The sequence below is a fragment of the Macaca nemestrina genome, chromosome 11 (assembly GCF_043159975.1).
Source record: "Macaca nemestrina isolate mMacNem1 chromosome 11, mMacNem.hap1, whole genome shotgun sequence".
In the NCBI taxonomy this organism is placed as follows: domain Eukaryota; kingdom Metazoa; phylum Chordata; class Mammalia; order Primates; family Cercopithecidae; genus Macaca; species Macaca nemestrina.
In genome coordinates, this window is record NC_092135.1 from 28273444 (window position 1) to 28296387 (window position 22944).

Here is a 22944-nt window from a genome sequence, read left to right on the forward strand (position 1 = left end):
TATCTGTTCTCAGATTCCACAGAAATAGGGCTAGCAAAGAGATACCCGAAATACACATGTAACTCTCTGAGATGATTTCACAGAACACTAAGCAGTGTCTCAGAAAGCTTCTTTCCAGATTTCATCTGAGGATATTTCCTTTTTCACCATAGCCCTCTATGGGCTTCCAAATATCACTTTGCCAATTCCACAAGAACTGTCTTAGCGAAAGGCTTCTTGAGGGGAAAGCTGTAACTCTGTGAGATGATTTCACAGAACACAAAGAATTTTTTCAGAAAGCTTCTTTCTCTTTGTTATCGGAGGATATTTCCTTTGGCCCTAGAGTCTTCACAGGGATCCGAAATATCTGTTCTCAGATTCCACAGAAATAGGGCTAGCAAAGAGATCCTCGAAATACACATGTAACTCTGTGAGATGAATTAACAGAACACTAAGCAGTTTCTCAGAAAGCTTCTTTCCAGATTTCATCTGAGGATATTTCCTTTTTCACCATAGCCCTCTATGGGCTTCCAAATATCACTTTGCCAATTCCACAAGAACTGTCTTAGCAAAAGGCTTCTTGAGGGGAAAGCTGTAACTCTCTGAGATGATTTCACAGAACACAAAGAAGTTTCTCAGAAAGCTTCTTTCTCTTTGTTATCGGAGGATATTTCCTTTGGCCCTATAGTCTTCAAAGTGATCCGAAATATCTGTTCTCAGATTCCACAGAAATAGAGCTAGCAAAGAGATCCCCGAAATACACATGTAACGCTGTGAGATGAATTAACAGAACACTAAGCAGTTTCTCAGAAAGCTTCTTTCCAGGTTTCATCTGAGGATATTTCCTTTTTCACCATAGCCCTCTATGGGCTTCCAAATATCACCTTCGCAATTCCACAAGAACTGTCTTAGCAAAAGGCTTCTTGAGGGGAAAGCTGTAACTCTGTGAGATGATTTCACAGAACAGAAAGAAGTTTCTCAGAAAGCTTCTTTCTCTTTGTTATCGGAGGATATTTCCTTTGGCCCTATACTCTTCAAAGGGATCCGAAATATCTGTTCTCAGATTCCACAGAAATAGGGCTAGCAAAGACATCCTCGAAATACACATGTAACTCTGTGAGATGAATTAACAGAACACTAAGCAGTTTCTCAGAAAGCTTCTTTCCAGATTTCATCTGAGGATATTTCCTTTTTCACCATAGCCCTCTAAGGGCTTCCAAATATCACTTTGCCAATTCCACAAGAACTGTCTTAGCGAAAGGCTTCTTGAGGGGAAAGCTGTAACTCTGTGAGATGATTTCACAGAACACAAAGAAGTTTCTCAGAAAGCTTCTTTCTCCTTGTTATCCGAGGATTTTTCCTTTGGCCCTATAGTCTTCAAAGGGATCCGAAATATATGTTCTCAGACTCCACAGAAATAGGGCTAGCAAAGAGATCCTCGAAACACACATGTAACTCTGTGAGATGAATTAACAGAACACTAAGCAGTTTCGCAGAAAGCTTCTTTCCAGATTTCATCTGACGATATTTCCTTTTTCACCATAGCCCTCTATGGGCTTCCAAATATCACTTTGCCAATTCCACAAGAACTGTCTTAGCGAAAGGCTTCTTGAGGGGAAAGCTGTAACTCTGTGAGATGATTTCACAGAACACAAAGAAGTTTCTCAGAAAGCTTCTTTCTCTTTGTTATCGGAGGATATTTCCTTTGGCCCTATAGTCTTCAAAGGGATCCGAAATATCTTTTCTCCGTTTCCACATAAATAGGGCTATCAAAGAGATCCTCGAAATACACATGTAACTCTGTGAGATCAATTCATAGAACACTAAGCAGTTTCTCAGAAATCTTCTTTCCAGTTTTCATCTGAGGATATTTCCTTTTTCACCATAGCCCTCTAAGGGCTTCCAAATATCACTTTGCCAATTCCACAAGAACTGTCTTAGCGAAAGGCTTCTTGAGGGGAAAGCTGTAACTCTGTGAGATGATTTCACAAAACACAAAGAAGTTTCTCAGAAAGCTTCTTTCTCTTTGTTATCGGAGGATATTTCCTTTGGCCCTATACTCTTCAAAGGGAACCGAAATATCTGTTCTCAGATTCCACAGAAATAGGGCTAGCAAAGAGATCCTGGAAATACACATGTAACTCTGTGAGATGAATTAACAGAACACTAAGCACTTTCTCAGAAAGCTTCTTTCCAGATTTCATCTGAGGATATTTCCTTTTTCCCCATAGCCTTCTATGGGCTTCCAAATATCACTTTGCCAATTCCACAAGAACTGTCTTAGCGAAAGGCTTCTTGAGGGGAAAGCTGTAACTCTGTGAGATGATTTCACAGAACACAAAGAAGTTTCTCAGAAAGCTTCTTTCTCTTTGTTATCGGAGGATATTTCCTTTGGCCCTATAGTCTTCAAAGGGATCCGAAATATCTGTTCTCAGATTCCACAGAAATAGGGCTAGCAAAGAGATCCCCGAAATACACATGTAACTCTCTGAGATGATTTCACAGAACACTAAGCAGTGTCTCAGAAAGCTTCTTTCCAGATTTCATCTGAGGATATTTCCTTTTTCACCATAGCCCTCTATGGGCTTCCAAATATCACTTTGCCAATTCCACAAAAACTGTCTTAGCGAAAGGCTTCTTGAGGGGAAAGCTGTAACTCTGTGAGATGATTTCACAGAACACAAAGAAGTTTCTCAGAAAGCTTCTTTCTCTTTGTTATCGGAGGATATTTCCTTTGGCCCTAGAGTCTTCACAGGGATCCGAAATATCTGTTCTCAGATTCCACAGAAATAGGGCTAGCAAAGAGATCCTCGAAATACACATGTAACTCTGTGAGATGAATTAACAGAACACTAAGCAGTTTCTCAAAAAGCTTCTTTCCAGATTTCATCTGAGGATATTTCCTTTTTCACCATAGCCCTCTAAGGGCTTCCAAATATCACTTTGCCAATTCCACAAGAACTGTCTTAGCGAAAGGCTTCTTGAGGGGAAAGCTGTAACTCTGTGAGATGATTTCACAGAACACAAAGAAGTTTCTCAGAAAGCTTCTTTCTCTTTGTTATCCGAGGATATTTCCTTTGGCCCTATAGTCTTCAAAGGGATCCGAAATATCTGTTCTCAGATTCCACAGAAATAGGGCTAGCAAAGAGATCCTCGAAATTCACATGTAACTCTGTGAGATGAATTAACAGAACACTAAGCAGTTTCTCAGAAAGCTTCTTTCCAGATTTCATCTGACGATATTTCCTTTTTCACCATAGCCCTCTCTGGGCTTCCGAATGTCACTTTGCCAATTCCACAAGAACTGTCTTAGCGAAAGCTTCTTGAGGGGAAAGCTGTAACTCTGTGAGATGATTTCACAGAACACAAAGAAGTTTCTCAGAAAGCTTCTTTCTCTTTGTTATCGGAGGATATTTCCTTTGGCCCTATAGTCTTCAAAGGGATCCCAAATATCTGTTCTCAGATTCCACAGAAATAGGGCTAGCAAAGAGATACCCGAAATACACATGTAACTCTCTGAGATGATTTCACAGAACACTAAGCAGTGTCTCAGAAAGCTTCTTTCCAGATTTCATCTGAGGATATTTCCTTTTTCACCATAGCCCTCTATGGGCTTCCAAATATCACTTTGCCAATTCCACAAGAACTGTCTTAGCGAAAGGCTTCTTGAGGGGAAAGCTGTAACTCTGTGAGATGATTTCACAGAACACAAAGAATTTTTTCAGAAAGCTTCTTTCTCTTTGTTATCGGAGGATATTTCCTTTGGCCCTAGAGTCTTCACAGGGATCCGAAATATCTGTTCTCAGATTCCACAGAAATAGGGCTAGCAAAGAGATCCTCGAAATACACATGTAACTCTGTGAGATGAATTAACAGAACACTAAGCAGTTTCTCAGAAAGCTTCTTTCCAGATTTCATCTGAGGATATTTCCTTTTTCACCATAGCCCTCTATGGGCTTCCAAATATCACTTTGCCAATTCCACAAGAACTGTCTTAGCAAAAGGCTTCTTGAGGGGAAAGCTGTAACTCTCTGAGATGATTTCACAGAACACAAAGAAGTTTCTCAGAAAGCTTCTTTCTCTTTGTTATCGGAGGATATTTCCTTTGGCCCTATAGTCTTCAAAGTGATCCGAAATATCTGTTCTCAGATTCCACAGAAATAGAGCTAGCAAAGAGATCCCCGAAATACACATGTAACGCTGTGAGATGAATTAACAGAACACTAAGCAGTTTCTCAGAAAGCTTCTTTCCAGGTTTCATCTGAGGATATTTCCTTTTTCACCATAGCCCTCTATGGGCTTCCAAATATCACCTTCGCAATTCCACAAGAACTGTCTTAGCAAAAGGCTTCTTGAGGGGAAAGCTGTAACTCTGTGAGATGATTTCACAGAACAGAAAGAAGTTTCTCAGAAAGCTTCTTTCTCTTTGTTATCGGAGGATATTTCCTTTGGCCCTATACTCTTCAAAGGGATCCGAAATATCTGTTCTCAGATTCCACAGAAATAGGGCTAGCAAAGACATCCTCGAAATACACATGTAACTCTGTGAGATGAATTAACAGAACACTAAGCAGTTTCTCAGAAAGCTTCTTTCCAGATTTCATCTGAGGATATTTCCTTTTTCACCATAGCCCTCTAAGGGCTTCCAAATATCACTTTGCCAATTCCACAAGAACTGTCTTAGCGAAAGGCTTCTTGAGGGGAAAGCTGTAACTCTGTGAGATGATTTCACAGAACACAAAGAAGTTTCTCAGAAAGCTTCTTTCTCCTTGTTATCCGAGGATTTTTCCTTTGGCCCTATATTCTTCAAAGGGATCAGAAATATCTGTTCTCAGATTCCACAGAAATAGGGCTAGCAAAGAGATCCTCGAAATACACATGTAACTCTGTGAGATGAATTAACAGAACACTAAGCAGTTTCTCAGAAAGCTTCTTTCCAGATTTCGTCTGAGGATATTTCCTTTTTCACCATAGCCCTCTAAGGGCTTCCAAATATCACTTTGCCAATTCCACAAGAACTGTCTTAGCGAAAGGCTTCTTGAGGGGAAAGCTGTAACTCTGTGAGATGATTTCACAGAACACAAAGAAGTTTCTCAGAAAGCTTCTTTCTCTTTGTTATCGAAGGATATTTCCTTTGGCCCTATAGTCTTCAAAGGGATCCGAAATATCTGTTCTCAGATTCCACAGAAATAGGGCTAGCAAAGAGATCCCTGAAATACACATGTAACTCTGTGAGATGATTTCACAGAACACTAAGCAGTTTCTCAGAAAGCTTCTTTCCAGATTTCATCTGAGGATATTTCTTTTTTCACCATAGCCCTCTATGGGCTTCCAAATATCACTTTGCCAATTCCACAAGAACTGTCTTAGCGAAAGGCTTCTTGAGGGTAAAGCTGTAACTCTGTGTGATGATTTCACAGAACACAAAGAAGTTTCTCAGAAAGCTTCTTTCTCTTTGTTATCCGAGGATATTTCCTTTGGCCCTAGAGTCTTCACAGGGATCCGAAATATCTGTTCTCAGATTCCACAGAAATAGGGCTAGCAAAGAGATCCTCGAAATACACATGTAACTCTGTGAGATGAATTAACAGAACACTAAGCAGTTTCTCAGAAAGCTTCTTTCCAGATTTCATCTGAGGATATTTCCTTTTTCACCATAGCCCTCTATGGGCTTCCAAATATCACTTTGCCAATTCCACAAAAACTGTCTTAGCGAAAGGCTTCTTGAGGGGAAAGCTGTAACTCTGTGAGATGATTTCACAGAACACGAAGAAGTTTCTCAGAAAGCTTCTTTCCCTTTGTTATCGGAGGATATTTCCTTTGGCCCTATAGTCTTCAAAGTGATCCGAAATATCTGTTCTCAGATTCCACAGAAATAGAGCTAGCAAAGAGATCCCCGAAATAAACATGTAACGCTGTGAGATGAATTAACAGAACACTAAGCAGTTTCTCAGAAAGCTTCTTTCCAGATTTCATCTGTGGATATTTCCTTTTTCACCATAGCCCTCTATGGGCTTCCAAATATCACTTTGGCAATTCCACAAGAACTGTCTTAGCAAAAGGCTTCTTGAGGGGAAAGCTGTAACACTGTGAGATGATTTCACAGAACAGAAAGAAGTTTCTCAGAAAGCTTCTTTCTCTTTGTTATCGGAGGATATTTCCTTTGGCCCTATAGTCTTCAAAGGGATCCGAAATATCTGTTCTCAGATTCCACAGAAATAGGGCTAGCAAAGAGATCCTCGAAATACACATGTAACTCTGTGAGATGAATTAACAGAACACTAAGCAGTTTCTCAGAAAGCTTCTTTCCAGATTTCATCTGAGGATATTTCCTTTTTCACCATAGCCCTCTAAGGGCTTCCAAATATCACTTTGCCAATTCCACAAGAACTGTCTTAGCGAAAGGCTTCTTGTGGGGAAAGCTGTAACTCTGTGAGATGATTTCACAGAACACAAAGAATTTTCTCAGAAAGCTTCTTTCTCTTTGTTATCCGAGGATATTTCCTTTGGCCCTATAGTCTTCAAAGGGATCCGAAATATCTGTTCTCAGATTCCACAGAAATAGGGCTAGCAAAGAGATCCTCGAAATACACATGTAACTCTGTGAGATGAATTAACAGAACACTAAGCAGTTTCTCAGAAAGCTTCTTTCCAGATTTCATCTGACGATATTTCCTTTTTCACCATAGCCCTCTATGGGCTTCCGAATATCACTTTGCCAATTCCACAAGAACTGTCTTAGCGAAAGGCTTCTTGAGGGGAAAGCTGTAACTCTGTGAGATGATTTCACAGAACACAAAGAAGTTTCTCAGAAAGCTTCTTTCTCTTTGTTATCGGAGGATATTTCCATTGGCCCTATAGTCTTCAAAGGGATCCGAAATATCTGTTCTCAGATTCGACAGAAATAGGGCTAGCAAAGAGATCCCCGAAATACACATGTAACTCTCTGAGATGATTTCACAGAACACTAAGCAGTGTCTCAGAAAGCTTCTTTCCAGATTTCATCTGAGGATATTTCCTTTTTCACCATAGTCCTCTATGGGCTTCCAAATATCACTTTGCCAATTCCAAAAGAACTGTCTTAGCGAAAGGCTTCTTGAGGGGAAAGCTGTAACTCTGTGAGATGATTTCACAGAACACAAAGAAGTTTCTCAGAAAGCTTCTTTCTCTTTGTTATCCGAGGATATTTCCTTTGGCCCTAGAGTCTTCACAGGGATCCGAAATATCTGTTCTCAGATTCCACAGAAATAGGGCTAGCAAAGAGATCCTCGAAATACACATGTAACTCTGTGAGATGAATTAACAGAACACTAAGCAGTTTCTCAGAAAGCTTCTTTCCAGATTTCATCTGAGGATATTTCCTTTTTCACCATAGCCCTCTATGGGCTTCCAAATATCACTTTGCCAATTCCACAAGAACTGTCTTAGCAAAAGGCTTCTTCAGGGGAAAGCTGTAACTCTCTGAGATGATTTCACAGAACACAAAGAAGTTTCTCAGAAAGCTTCTTTCTCTTTGTTATCGGAGGATATTTCCTTTGGCCCTATAGTCTTCAAAGGGATCCGAAATATCTGTTCTCAGATTCCACAGAAATAGAGCTAGCAAAGAGATCCCCGAAATACACATGTAACGCTGTGAGATGAATTAACAGAACACTAAGCAGTTTCTCAGAATGCTTCTTTCCAGGTTTCATCTGAGGATATTTCCTTTTTCACCATAGCCCTCTATGGGCTTCAAAATATCACTTTCGCAATTCCACAAGAACTGTCTTAGCAAAAGGCTTCTTGAGGGGAAAGCTGTAACTCTGTGAGATGATTTCACAGAACACAAAGAAGTTTCTCAGAAAGCTTCTTTCTCTTTGTTATCGGAGGATATTTCCTTTGGCCCTATACTCTTCAAAGGGATCCGAATATCTGTTCTCAGATTCCACAGAAATAGGGCTAGCAAAGACATCCTCGAAATACACATGTAACTCTGTGAGATGAATTAACAGAACACTAAGCAGTTTCTCAGAAAGCTTCTTTCCAGGTTTCATCTGAGGATATTTCCTTTTTCACCATAGCCCTCTAAGGGCTTCCAAATATCACTTTGCCAATTCCACAAGAACTGTCTTAGCGAAAGGCTTCATGAGGGGAAAGCTGTAACTCTGTGAGATGATTTCACAGAACACAAAGAAGTTTCTCAGAAAGCTTCTTTCTCCTTGTTATCCGAGGATTTTTCCTTTGGCCCTATAGTCTTCAAAGGGATCCGAAATATCTGTTCTCAGATTCCACAGAAATAGGGCTAGCAAAGAGATCCTCGAAACACACATGTAACTCTGTGAGATGAATTAACAGAACACTAAGCAGTTTCGCAGAAAGCTTCTTTCCAGATTTCATCTGATGATATTTCCTTTTTCACCATAGCCCTCTATGGGCTTCCAAATATCACTTTGCCAATTCCACAAGAACTGTCTTAGCGAAAGGCTTCTTGAGGGGAAAGCTGTAACTCTGTGAGATGATTTCACAGAACACAAAGAAGTTTCTCAGAAAGCTTCTTTCTCTTTGTTATCGGAGGATATTTCCTTTGGCCCTATAGTCTTCAAAGGGATTCGAAATATCTTTTCTCAGTTTCCACAGAAATAGGGCTAGCAAAGAGATCCTCGAAATACACATGTAACTCTGTGAGATGAATTTACAGAACACTAAGCAGTTTCTCAGAAAGCTTCTTTCCAGATTTCATCTGAGGATAATTCCTTTTTCACCATAGCCCTCTATGGGCTTACAAATATCACTTTGCCAATTCCACAAGAACTGTCTTAGCGAAAGGCTTCTTGAGGGGAAAGCTGTAACTCTCTGAGATGATTTCACAGAACACAAAGAAGTTTCTCAGAAAGCTTCTTTCTCTTTGTTATCGGAGGATATTTCCTTTGGCCCTATATTCTTCAAAGTGATCCGAAATATCTGTTCTCAGATTCCACAGAAATAGAGCTAGCAAAGAGATCCCGGAAATACACATGTAACGCTGTGAGATGAATGAACAGAACACTAAGCAGTTTCGCAGAAAGCTTCTTTCCAGATTTCATGTGACGATATTTCCTTTTTCACCATAGCCCTCTATGGGCTTCCAAATATCACTTTGCCAATTCCACAAGAACTGTCTTAGCAAAAGGCTTCTTGAGGGCAAAGCTGTAACTCTGTGAGATGATTTCACAGAACACAAAGAAGTTTCTCAGAAAGCTTCTTTCTCTTTGTTATCGGAGGATATTTTCTTTGGCCCTATAGTCTTCAAAGGGATTCGAAATATCTGTTCTCATACTCCACAGAAATAGGGCTAGCAAAGAGATCCTCGAAATACACATGTAACTCTGTGAGATGAATTAACAGAACACTAAGCAGTTTCGCAGAAAGCTTCTTTCCAGATTTCATCTGAGGATATTTCCTTTTTCACCATAGCCCTCTATGGGCTTCCAAATATCACTTTGCCAATTCCACAAGAACTATCTTAGCGAAAGGCTTCTTGAGGGGAAAGCTGTAACTCTGTGAGATGATTTCACTGAACACAAAGAAGTTTCTCAGAAATCTTCTTTCTCTTTGTTATCGGAGGATATTTCCTTTGGCCCTATAGTCTTCAAAGGGATCCGAAATATCTTTTCTCCGTTTCCACATAAATAGGGCTGTCAAAGAGATCCTCGAAATACACATGTAACTCTGTGAGATCAATTCATAGAACACTAAGCAGTTTCTCAGAAATCTTCTTTCCAGTTTTCATCTGAGGATATTTCCTTTTTCACCATAGCCCTCTAAGGGCTTCCAAATATCACTTTGCCTATTCCACAAGAACTGTCTTAGCGAAAGGCTTCTTGAGGGGAAAGCTGTAACTCTGTGAGATGATTTCACAAAACACAAAGAAGTTTCTAAGAAAGCTTCTTTCTCTTTGTTATCGGAGGATATTTCCTTTGGCCCTATACTCTTCAAAGGGAACCGAAATATCTGTTCTCAGATTCCACAGAAATAGGGCTAGCAAAGAGATCCTGGAAATACACATGTAACTCTGTGAGATGAATTAACAGAACACTAAGCACTTTCTCAGAAAGCTTCTTTCCAGATTTCATCTGAGGATATTTCCTTTTTCCCCATAGCCTTCTATGGGCTTCCAAATATCACTTTGCCAATTCCACAAGAACTGTCTTAGCGAAAGGCTTCTTGAGGGGAAAGCTGTAACTCTGTGAGATGATTTCACAGAACACAAAGAATTTTCTCAGAAAGCTTCTTTCTCTTTGTTATCCGAGGATATTTCCTTTGGCCCTATAGTCTTCAAAGGGATCCGAAATATCTGTTCTCAGATTCCACAGAAATAGGGCTAGCAAAGAGATCCTCGAAATACACATGTAACTCTGTGAGATGAATTAACAGAACACTAAGCAGTTTCTCAGAAAGCTTCTTTCCAGATTTCATCTGACGATATTTCCTTTTTCACCATAGCCCTCTATGGGCTTCCGAATATCACTTTGCCAATTCCACAAGAACTGTCTTAGCGAAAGGCTTCTTGAGGGGAAAGCTGTAACTCTGTGAGATGATTTCACAGAACACAAAGAAGTTTCTCAGAAAGCTTCTTTCTCTTTGTTATCGGAGGATATTTCCATTGGCCCTATAGTCTTCAAAGGGATCCGAAATATCTGTTCTCAGATTCGACAGAAATAGGGCTAGCAAAGAGATCCCCGAAATACACATGTAACTCTCTGAGATGATTTCACAGAACACTAAGCAGTGTCTCAGAAAGCTTCTTTCCAGATTTCATCTGAGGATATTTCCTTTTTCACCATAGTCCTCTATGGGCTTCCAAATATCACTTTGCCAATTCCAAAAGAACTGTCTTAGCGAAAGGCTTCTTGAGGGGAAAGCTGTAACTCTGTGAGATGATTTCACAGAACACAAAGAAGTTTCTCAGAAAGCTTCTTTCTCTTTGTTATCCGAGGATATTTCCTTTGGCCCTAGAGTCTTCACAGGGATCCGAAATATCTGTTCTCAGATTCCACAGAAATAGGGCTAGCAAAGAGATCCTCGAAATACACATGTAACTCTGTGAGATGAATTAACAGAACACTAAGCAGTTTCTCAGAAAGCTTCTTTCCAGATTTCATCTGAGGATATTTCCTTTTTCACCATAGCCCTCTATGGGCTTCCAAATATCACTTTGCCAATTCCACAAGAACTGTCTTAGCAAAAGGCTTCTTCAGGGGAAAGCTGTAACTCTCTGAGATGATTTCACAGAACACAAAGAAGTTTCTCAGAAAGCTTCTTTCTCTTTGTTATCGGAGGATATTTCCTTTGGCCCTATAGTCTTCAAAGGGATCCGAAATATCTGTTCTCAGATTCCACAGAAATAGAGCTAGCAAAGAGATCCCCGAAATACACATGTAACGCTGTGAGATGAATTAACAGAACACTAAGCAGTTTCTCAGAATGCTTCTTTCCAGGTTTCATCTGAGGATATTTCCTTTTTCACCATAGCCCTCTATGGGCTTCAAAATATCACTTTCGCAATTCCACAAGAACTGTCTTAGCAAAAGGCTTCTTGAGGGGAAAGCTGTAACTCTGTGAGATGATTTCACAGAACACAAAGAAGTTTCTCAGAAAGCTTCTTTCTCTTTGTTATCGGAGGATATTTCCTTTGGCCCTATACTCTTCAAAGGGATCCGAAATATCTGTTCTCAGATTCCACAGAAATAGGGCTAGCAAAGACATCCTCGAAATACACATGTAACTCTGTGAGATGAATTAACAGAACACTAAGCAGTTTCTCAGAAAGCTTCTTTCCAGGTTTCATCTGAGGATATTTCCTTTTTCACCATAGCCCTCTAAGGGCTTCCAAATATCACTTTGCCAATTCCACAAGAACTGTCTTAGCGAAAGGCTTCATGAGGGGAAAGCTGTAACTCTGTGAGATGATTTCACAGAACACAAAGAAGTTTCTCAGAAAGCTTCTTTCTCCTTGTTATCCGAGGATTTTTCCTTTGGCCCTATAGTCTTCAAAGGGATCCGAAATATCTGTTCTCAGATTCCACAGAAATAGGGCTAGCAAAGAGATCCTCGAAACACACATGTAACTCTGTGAGATGAATTAACAGAACACTAAGCAGTTTCGCAGAAAGCTTCTTTCCAGATTTCATCTGATGATATTTCCTTTTTCACCATAGCCCTCTATGGGCTTCCAAATATCACTTTGCCAATTCCACAAGAACTGTCTTAGCGAAAGGCTTCTTGAGGGGAAAGCTGTAACTCTGTGAGATGATTTCACAGAACACAAAGAAGTTTCTCAGAAAGCTTCTTTCTCTTTGTTATCGGAGGATATTTCCTTTGGCCCTATAGTCTTCAAAGGGATCCGAAATATCTTTTCTCAGTTTCCACAGAAATAGGGCTAGCAAAGAGATCCTCGAAATACACATGTAACTCTGTGAGATGAATTTACAGAACACTAAGCAGTTTCTCAGAAAGCTTCTTTCCAGATTTCATCTGAGGATAATTCCTTTTTCACCATAGCCCTCTATGGGCTTACAAATATCACTTTGCCAATTCCACAAGAACTGTCTTAGCGAAAGGCTTCTTGAGGGGAAAGCTGTAACTCTCTGAGATGATTTCACAGAACACAAAGAAGTTTCTCAGAAAGCTTCTTTCTCTTTGTTATCGGAGGATATTTCCTTTGGCCCTATATTCTTCAAAGTGATCCGAAATATCTGTTCTCAGATTCCACAGAAATAGAGCTAGCAAAGAGATCCCGGAAATACACATGTAACGCTGTGAGATGAATTAACAGAACACTAAGCAGTTTCGCAGAAAGCTTCTTTCCAGATTTCATGTGACGATATTTCCTTTTTCACCATAGCCCTCTATGGGCTTCCAAATATCACTTTGCCAATTCCACAAGAACTGTCTTAGCAAAAGGCTTCTTGAGGGCAAAGCTGTAACTCTGTGAGATGATTTCACAGAACAGAAAGAAGTTTCTCAGAAAGCTTCTTTCTCTTTGTTATCGGAGGATATTTTCTTTGGCCCTATAGTCTTCAAAGGGATTCGAAATATCTGTTCTCATACTCCACAGAAATAGGGCTAGCAAAGAGATCCTCGAAATACACATGTAACTCTGTGAGATGAATTAACAGAACACTAAGCAGTTTCGCAGAAAGCTTCTTTCCAGATTTCATCTGAGGATATTTCCTTTTTCACCATAGCCCTCTATGGGCTTCCAAATATCACTTTGCCAATTCCACAAGAACTATCTTAGCGAAAGGCTTCTTGAGGGGAAAGCTGTAACTCTGTGAGATGATTTCACTGAACACAAAGAAGTTTCTCAGAAATCTTCTTTCTCTTTGTTATCGGAGGATATTTCCTTTGGCCCTATAGTCTTCAAAGGGATCCGAAATATCTTTTCTCCGTTTCCACATAAATAGGGCTGTCAAAGAGATCCTCGAAATACACATGTAACTCTGTGAGATCAATTCATAGAACACTAAGCAGTTTCTCAGAAATCTTCTTTCCAGTTTTCATCTGAGGATATTTCCTTTTTCACCATAGCCCTCTAAGGGCTTCCAAATATCACATTGCCTATTCCACAAGAACTGTCTTAGCGAAAGGCTTCTTGAGGGGAAAGCTGTAACTCTGTGAGATGATTTCACAAAACACAAAGAAGTTTCTAAGAAAGCTTCTTTCTCTTTGTTATCGGAGGATATTTCCTTTGGCCCTATACTCTTCAAAGGGAACCGAAATATCTGTTCTCAGATTCCACAGAAATAGGGCTAGCAAAGAGATCCTGGAAATACACATGTAACTCTGTGAGATGAATTAACAGAACACTAAGCACTTTCTCAGAAAGCTTCTTTCCAGATTTCATCTGAGGATATTTCCTTTTTCCCCATAGCCTTCTATGGGCTTCCAAATATCACTTTGCCAATTCCACAAGAACTGTCTTAGCGAAAGGCTTCTTGAGGGGAACGCTGTAACTCTGTGAGATGATTTCACAGAACACAAAGAAGTTTCTCAGAAAGCTTCTTTCTCTTTGTTATCGGAGGATATTTCCTTTGGCCCTATAGTCTTCAAAGGGATCCGAAATATCTGTTCTCAGATTCCACAGAAATAGGGCTAGCAAAGAGATCCCCGAAATACACATGTAACTCTCTGAGATGATTTCACAGAACACTAAGCAGTGTCTCAGAAAGCTTCTTTCCAGATTTCATCTGAGGATATTTCCTTTTTCACCATAGCCCTCTATGGGCTTCCAAATATCACTTTGCCAATTCCACAAGAACTGTCTTAGCGAAAGGCTTCTTGAGGGGAAAGCTGTAACTCTGTGAGATGATTTCACAGAACACAAAGAAGTTTCTCAGAAAGCTTCTTTCTCTTTGTTATCCGAGGATATTTCCTTTGGCCCTATAGTCTTCAAAGGGATCCGAAATATCTGTTCTCAGATTCCACAGAAATAGGGCTAGCAAAGAGATCCTCGAAATACACATGTAACTCTGTGAGATGAATTAACAGAACACTAAGCAGTTTCTCAGAAAGCTTCTTTCCAGATTTCATCTGACGATATTTCCTTTTTCACCATAGCCCTCTCTGGGCTTCCGAATGTCACTTTGCCAATTCCACAAGAACTGTCTTAGCGAAAGGCTTCTTGAGGGGAAAGCTGTAACTCTGTGAGATGATTTCACAGAACACAAAGAAGTTTCTCAGAAAGCTTCTTTCTCTTTGTTATCGGAGGATATTTCCTTTGGCCCTATAGTCTTCAAAGGGATCCGAAATATCTGTTCTCAGATTCCACAGAAATAGGGCTAGCAAAGAGATCCCCGAAATACACATGTAACTCTCTGAGATGATTTCACAGAACACTAAGCAGTGTCTCAGAAAGCTTCTTTCCAGATTTCATCTGAGGATATTTCCTTTTTCACCATAGCCCTCTATGGGCTTCCAAATATCACTTTGCCAATTCCACAAGAACTGTCTTAGCGAAAGGCTTCTTGAGGGGAAAGCTGTAACTCTGTGAGATGATTTCACAGAACACAAAGAAGTTTCTCAGAAAGCTTCTTTCTCTTTGTTATCGGAGGATATTTCCTTTGGCCCTAGAGTCTTCACAGGGATCCGAAATATCTGTTCTCAGATTCCACAGAAATAGGGCTAGCAAAGAGATCCTCGAAATACACATGTAACTCTGTGAGATGAATTAACAGAACACTAAGCAGTTTCTCAGAAAGCTTCTTTCCAGATTTCATCTGAGGATATTTCCTTTTTCACCATAGCCCTCTATGGGCTTCCAAATATCACTTTGCCAATTCCACAAGAACTGTCTTAGCAAAAGGCTTCTTGAGGGGAAAGCTGTAACTCTGTGAGATGATTTCACAGAACACAAAGAAGTTTCTCAGAAAGCTTCTTTCTCTTTGTTATCGGAGGATATTTCCTTTGGCCCTATATTCTTCAAAGTGATCCGAAATATCTGTTCTCAGATTCCACAGAAATAGAGCTAGCAAAGAGATCCCCGAAATACACATGTAACGCTGTGAGATGAATTAACAGAACACTAAGCAGTTTCTCAGAAAGCTTCTTTCCAGATTTCATCTGTGGATATTTCCTTTTTCACCATAGCCCTCTATGGGCTTCCAAATATCACTTTGGCAATTCCACAAGAACTGTCTTAGCAAAAGGCTTCTTGAGGGGAAAGCTGTAACACTGTGAGATGATTTCACAGAACACAAAGAAGTTTCTCAGAAAGCTTCTTTCTCTTTGTTATCGGAGGATATTTCCTTTGGCCCTATAGTCTTCAAAGGGATCCGAAATATCTGTTCTCAGATTCCACAGAAATAGGGCTAGCAAAGAGATCCTCGAAATACACATGTAACTCTGTGAGATGAATTAACAGAACACTAAGCAGTTTCTCAGAAAGCTTCTTTCCAGATTTCATCTGAGGATATTTCCTTTTTCACCATAGCCCTCTAAGGGCTTCCAAATATCACTTTGCCAATTCCACAAGAACTGTCTTAGCGAAAGGCTTCTTGTGGGGAAAGCTGTAACTCTGTGAGATGATTTCACAGAACACAAAGAATTTTCTCAGAAAGCTTCTTTCTCTTTGTTATCCGAGGATATTTCCTTTGGCCCTATAATCTTCAAAGGGATCCGAAATATCTGTTCTCAGATTCCACAGAAATAGGGCTAGCAAAGAGATCCTCGAAATACACATGTAACTCTGTGAGATGAATTAACAGAACACTAAGCAGTTTCTCAGAAAGCTTCTTTCCAGATTTCATCTGATGATATTTCCTTTTTCACCATAGCCCTCTATGGGCTTCCGAATATCACTTTGCCAATTCCACAAGAACTGTCTTAGCGAAAGGCTTCTTGAGGGGAAAGCTGTAACTCTGTGAGATGATTTCACAGAACACAAAGAAGTTTCTCAGAAAGCTTCTTTCTCTTTGTTATCGGAGGATATTTCCATTGGCCCTATAGTCTTCAAAGGGATCCGAAATATCTGTTCTCAGATTCGACAGAAATAGGGCTAGCAAAGAGATCCCCGAAATACACATGTAACTCTCTGAGATGATTTCACAGAACACTAAGCAGTGTCTCAGAAAGCTTCTTTCCAGATTTCATCTGAGGATATTTCCTTTTTCACCATAGTCCTCTATGGGCTTCCAAATATCACTTTGCCAATTCCAAAAGAACTGTCTTAGCGAAAGGCTTCTTGAGGGGAAAGCTGTAACTCTGTGAGATGATTTCACAGAACACAAAGAAGTTTCTCAGAAAGCTTCTTTCTCTTTGTTATCCGAGGATATTTCCTTTGGCCCTAGAGTCTTCACAGGGATCCGAAATATCTGTTCTCAGATTCCACAGAAATAGGGCTAGCAAAGAGATCCTCGAAATACACATGTAACTCTGTGAGATGAATTAACAGAACACTAAGCAGTTTCTCAGAAAGCTTCTTTCCAGATTTCATCTGAGGATATTTCCTTTTTCACCATAGCCCTCTATGGGCTTCCAAATATCACTTTGCCAATTCCACAAGAACTGTCTTAGCAAAAGGCTTCTTCAGGGGAAAGCTGTAACTCTCTGAGATGATTTCACAGAACACAAAGAAGTTTCTCAGAAAGCTTCTTTCTCTTTGTTATCGGAGGATATTTCCTTTGGCCCTATAGTCTTCAAAGGGATCCGAAATATCTGTTCTCAGATTCCACAGAAATAGAGCTAGCAAAGAGATCCCCGAAATACACATGTAACGCTGTGAGATGAATTAACAGAACACTAAGCAGTTTCTCAGAAAGCTTCTTTCCAGGTTTCATCTGAGGATATTTCCTTTTTCACCATAGCCCTCTATGGGCTTCAAAATATCACTTTCGCAATTCCACAAGAACTGTCTTAGCAAAAGGCTTCTTGAGGGGAAAGCTGTAACTCTGTGAGATGATTTCACAGAACACAAAGAAGTTTCTCAGAAAGCTTCTTTCTCTTTGTTATCGGAGGATATTTCCTTTGGCCCTATACTCTTCAAAGGGATCCGAAATATCTGTTCTCAGATTCCACAGAAATAGGGCTAGCAAAGACATCCTCGAAATACACATGTAACTCTGTGAGATGAATTAACAGAACACTAAGCAGTTTCTCAGAAAGCTTCTTTCCAGGTTTCATCTGAGGATATTTCCTTTTTCACCATAGCCCTCTAAGGGCTTCCAAATATCACTTTGCCAATTCCACAAGAACTGTCTTAGCGAAAGGCTTCTTGAGGGGAAAGCTGTAACTCTGTGAGATGATTTCACAGAACACAAAGAAGTTTCTCAGAAAGCTTCTTTCTCCTTGTTATCCGAGGATTTTTCCTTTGGCCCTATAGTCTTCAAAGGGATCCGAAATATCTGTTCTCAGATTCCACAGAAATAGGGCTAGCAAAGAGATCCTCGAAACACACATGTAACTCTGTGAGATGAATTAACAGAACACTAAGCAGTTTCGCAGAAAGCTTCTTTCCAGATTTCATCTGATGATATTTCCTTTTTCACCATAGCCCTCTATGGGCTTCCAAATATCACTTTGCCAATTCCACAAGAACTGTCTTAGCGAAAGGCTTCTTGAGGGGAAAGCTGTAACTCTGTGAGATGATTTCACAGAACACAAAGAAGTTTCTCAGAAAGCTTCTTTCTCTTTGTTATCGGAGGATATTTCCTTTGGCCCTATAGTCTTCAAAGGGATCCGAAATATCTTTTCTCAGTTTCCACAGAAATAGGGCTAGCAAAGAGATCCTCGAAATACACATGTAACTCTGTGAGATGAATTTACAGAACACTAAGCAGTTTCTCAGAAAGCTTCTTTCCAGATTTCATCTGAGGATAATTCCTTTTTCACCATAGCCCTCTATGGGCTTACAAATATCACTTTGCCAATTCCACAAGAACTGTCTTAGCGAAAGGCTTCTTGAGGGGAAAACTGTAACTCTCTGAGATGATTTCACAGAACACAAAGAAGTTTCTCAGAAAGCTTCCTTCTCTTTGTTATCGGAGGATATTTCCTTTGGCCCTATATTCTTCAAAGTGATCCGAAATATCTGTTCTCAGATTCCACAGAAATAGAGCTAGCAAAGAGATCCCGGAAATACACATGTAACGCTGTGAGATGAATTAACAGAACACTAAGCAGTTTCGCAGAAAGCTTCTTTCCAGATTTCATCTGACGATATTTCCTTTTTCACCATAGCCCTCTATGGGCTTCCAAATATCACTTTGCCAATTCCACAAGAACTGTCTTAGCAAAAGGCTTCTTGAGGGCAAAGCTGTAACTCTGTGAGATGATTTCACAGAACAGAAAGAAGTTTCTCAGAAAGCTTCTTTCTCTTTGTTATCGGAGGATATTTTCTTTGGCCCTATAGTCTTCAAAGGGATTCGAAATATCTGTTCTCATACTCCACAGAAATAGGGCTAGCAAAGAGATCCTCGAAATACACATGTAACTCTGTGAGATGAATTAACAGAACACTAAGCAGTTTCGCAGAAAGCTTCTTTCCAGATTTCATCTGAGGATATTTCCTTTTTCACCATAGCCCTCTATGGGCTTCCAAATATCACTTTGCCAATTCCACAAGAACTATCTTAGCGAAAGGCTTCTTGAGGGGAAAGCTGTAACTCTGTGAGATGATTTCACTGAACACAAAGAAGTTTCTCAGAAATCTTCTTTCTCTTTGTTATCGGAGGATATTTCCTTTGGCCCTATAGTCTTCAAAGGGATCCGAAATATCTTTTCTCCGTTTCCACATAAATAGGGCTGTCAAAGAGATCCTCGAAATACACATGTAACTCTGTGAGATCAATTCATAGAACACTAAGCAGTTTCTCAGAAATCTTCTTTCCAGTTTTCATCTGAGGATATTTCCTTTTTCACCATAGCCCTCTAAGGGCTTCCAAATATCACTTTGCCTATTCCACAAGAACTGTCTTAGCGAAAGGCTTCTTGAGGGGAAAGCTGTAACTCTGTGAGATGATTTCACAAAACACAAAGAAGTTTCTAAGAAAGCTTCTTTCTCTTTGTTATCGGAGGATATTTCCTTTGGCCCTATACTCTTCAAAGGGAACCGAAATATCTGTTCTCAGATTCCACAGAAATAGGGCTAGCAAAGAGATCCTGGAAATACACAGGTAACTCTGTGAGATGAATTAACAGAACACTAAGCACTTTCTCAGAAAGCTTCTTTCCAGATTTCATCTGAGGATATTTCCTTTTTCCCCATAGCCTTCTATGGGCTTCCAAATATCACTTTGCCAATTCCACAAGAACTGTCTTAGCGAAAGGCTTCTTGAGGGGAACGCTGTAACTCTGTGAGATGATTTCACAGAACACAAAGAAGTTTCTCAGAAAGCTTCTTTCTCTTTGTTATCGGAGGATATTTCCTTTGGCCCTATAGTCTTCAAAGGGATCCGAAATATCTGTTCTCAGATTCCACAGAAATAGGGCTAGCAAAGAGATCCCCGAAATACACATGTAACTCTCTGAGATGATTTCACAGAACACTAAGCAGTGTCTCAGAAAGCTTCTTTCCAGATTTCATCTGAGGATATTTCCTTTTTCACCATAGCCCTCTATGGGCTTCCAAATATCACTTTGCCAATTCCACAAGAACTGTCTTAGCGAAAGGCTTCTTGAGGGGAAAGCTGTAACTCTGTGAGATGATTTCACAGAACACAAAGAAGTTTCTCAGAAAGCTTCTTTCTCTTTGTTATCCGAGGATATTTCCTTTGGCCCTATAGTCTTCAAAGGGATCCGAAATATCTGTTCTCAGATTCCACAGAAATAGGGCTAGCAAAGAGATCCTCGAAATACACATGTAACTCTGTGAGATGAATTAACAGAACACTAAGCAGTTTCTCAGAAAGCTTCTTTCCAGATTTCATCTGACGATATTTCCTTTTTCACCATAGCCCTCTCTGGGCTTCCGAATGTCACTTTGCCAATTCCACAAGAACTGTCTTAGCGAAAGGCTTCTTGAGGGGAAAGCTGTAACTCTGTGAGATGATTTCACAGAACACAAAGAAGTTTCTCAGAAAGCTTCTTTCTCTTTGTTATCGGAGGATATTTCCTTTGGCCCTATAGTCTTCAAAGGGATCCGAAATATCTGTTCTCAGATTCCACAGAAATAGGGCTAGCAAAGAGATCCCCGAAATACACATGTAACTCTCTGAGATGATTTCACAGAACACTAAGCAGTGTCTCAGAAAGCTTCTTTCCAGATTTCATCTGAGGATATTTCCTTTTTCACCATAGCCCTCTATGGGCTTCCAAATATCACTTTGCCAATTCCACAAGAACTGTCTTAGCGAAAGGCTTCTTGAGGGGAAAGCTGTAACTCTGTGAGATGATTTCACAGAACACAAAGAAGTTTCTCAGAAAGCTTCTTTCTCTTTGTTATCGGAGGATATTTCCTTTGGCCCTAGAGTCTTCACAGGGATCCGAAATATCTGTTCTCAGATTCCACAGAAATAGGGCTAGCAAAGAGATCCTCGAAATACACATGTAACTCTGTGAGATGAATTAACAGAACACTAAGCAGTTTCTCAGAAAGCTTCTTTCCAGATTTCATCTGAGGATATTTCCTTTTTCACCATAGCCCTCTATGGGCTTCCAAATATCACTTTGCCAATTCCACAAGAACTGTCTTAGCAAAAGGCTTCTTGAGGGGAAAGCTGTAACTCTCTGAGATGATTTCACAGAACACAAAGAAGTTTCTCAGAAAGCTTCTTTCTCTTTGTTATCGGAGGATATTTCCTTTGGCCCTATAGTCTTCAAAGTGATCCGAAATATCTGTTCTCAGATTCCACAGAAATAGAGCTAGCAAAGAGATCCCCGAAATACACATGTAACGCTGTGAGATGAATTAACAGAACACTAAGCAGTTTCTCAGAAAGCTTCTTTCCAGGTTTCATCTGAGGATATTTCCTTTTTCACCATAGCCCTCTATGGGCTTCCAAATATCACCTTCGCAATTCCACAAGAACTGTCTTAGCAAAAGGCTTCTTGAGGGGAAAGCTGTAACTCTGTGAGATGATTTCACAGAACAGAAAGAAGTTTCTCAGAAAGCTTCTTTCTCTTTGTTATCGGAGGATATTTCCTTTGGCCCTATACTCTTCAAAGGGATCCGAAATATCTGTTCTCAGATTCCACAGAAATAGGGCTAGCAAAGACATCCTCGAAATACACATGTAACTCTGTGAGATGAATTAACAGAACACTAAGCAGTTTCTCAGAAAGCTTCTTTCCAGATTTCATCGGAGGATATTTCCTTTTTCACCATAGCCCTCTAAGGGCTTCCAAATATCACTTTGCCAATTCCACAAGAACTGTCTTAGCGAAAGGCTTCTTGAGGGGAAAGCTGTAACTCTGTGAGATGATTTCACAGAACACAAAGAAGTTTCTCAGAAAGCTTCTTTCTCCTTGTTATCCGAGGATTTTTCCATTGGCCCTATAGTCTTCAAAGGGATCCGAAATATCTGTTCTCAGATTCGACAGAAATAGGGCTAGCAAAGAGATCCCCGAAATACACATGTAACTCTCTGAGATGATTTCACAGAACACTAAGCAGTGTCTCAGAAAGCTTCTTTCCAGATTTCATCTGAGGATATTTCCTTTTTCACCATAGTCCTCTATGGGCTTCCAAATATCACTTTGCCAATTCCAAAAGAACTGTCTTAGCGAAAGGCTTCTTGAGGGGAAAGCTGTAACTCTGTGAGATGATTTCACAGAACACAAAGAAGTTTCTCAGAAAGCTTCTTTCTCTTTGTTATCCGAGGATATTTCCTTTGGCCCTAGAGTCTTCACAGGGATCCGAAATATCTGTTCTCAGATTCCACAGAAATAGGGCTAGCAAAGAGATCCTCGAAATACACATGTAACTCTGTGAGATGAATTAACAGAACACTAAGCAGTTTCTCAGAAAGCTTCTTTCCAGATTTCATCTGAGGATATTTCCTTTTTCACCATAGCCCTCTATGGGCTTCCAAATATCACTTTGCCAATTCCACAAGAACTGTCTTAGCAAAAGGCTTCTTCAGGGGAAAGCTGTAACTCTCTGAGATGATTTCACAGAACACAAAGAAGTTTCTCAGAAAGCTTCTTTCTCTTTGTTATCGGAGGATATTTCCTTTGGCCCTATAGTCTTCAAAGGGATCCGAAATATCTGTTCTCAGATTCCACAGAAATAGAGCTAGCAAAGAGATCCCCGAAATACACATGTAACGCTGTGAGATGAATTAACAGAACACTAAGCAGTTTCTCAGAAAGCTTCTTTCCAGGTTTCATCTGAGGATATTTCCTTTTTCACCATAGCCCTCTATGGGCTTCAAAATATCACTTTCGCAATTCCACAAGAACTGTCTTAGCAAAAGGCTTCTTGAGGGGAAAGCTGTAACTCTGTGAGATGATTTCACAGAACACAAAGAAGTTTCTCAGAAAGCTTCTTTCTCTTTGTTATCGGAGGATATT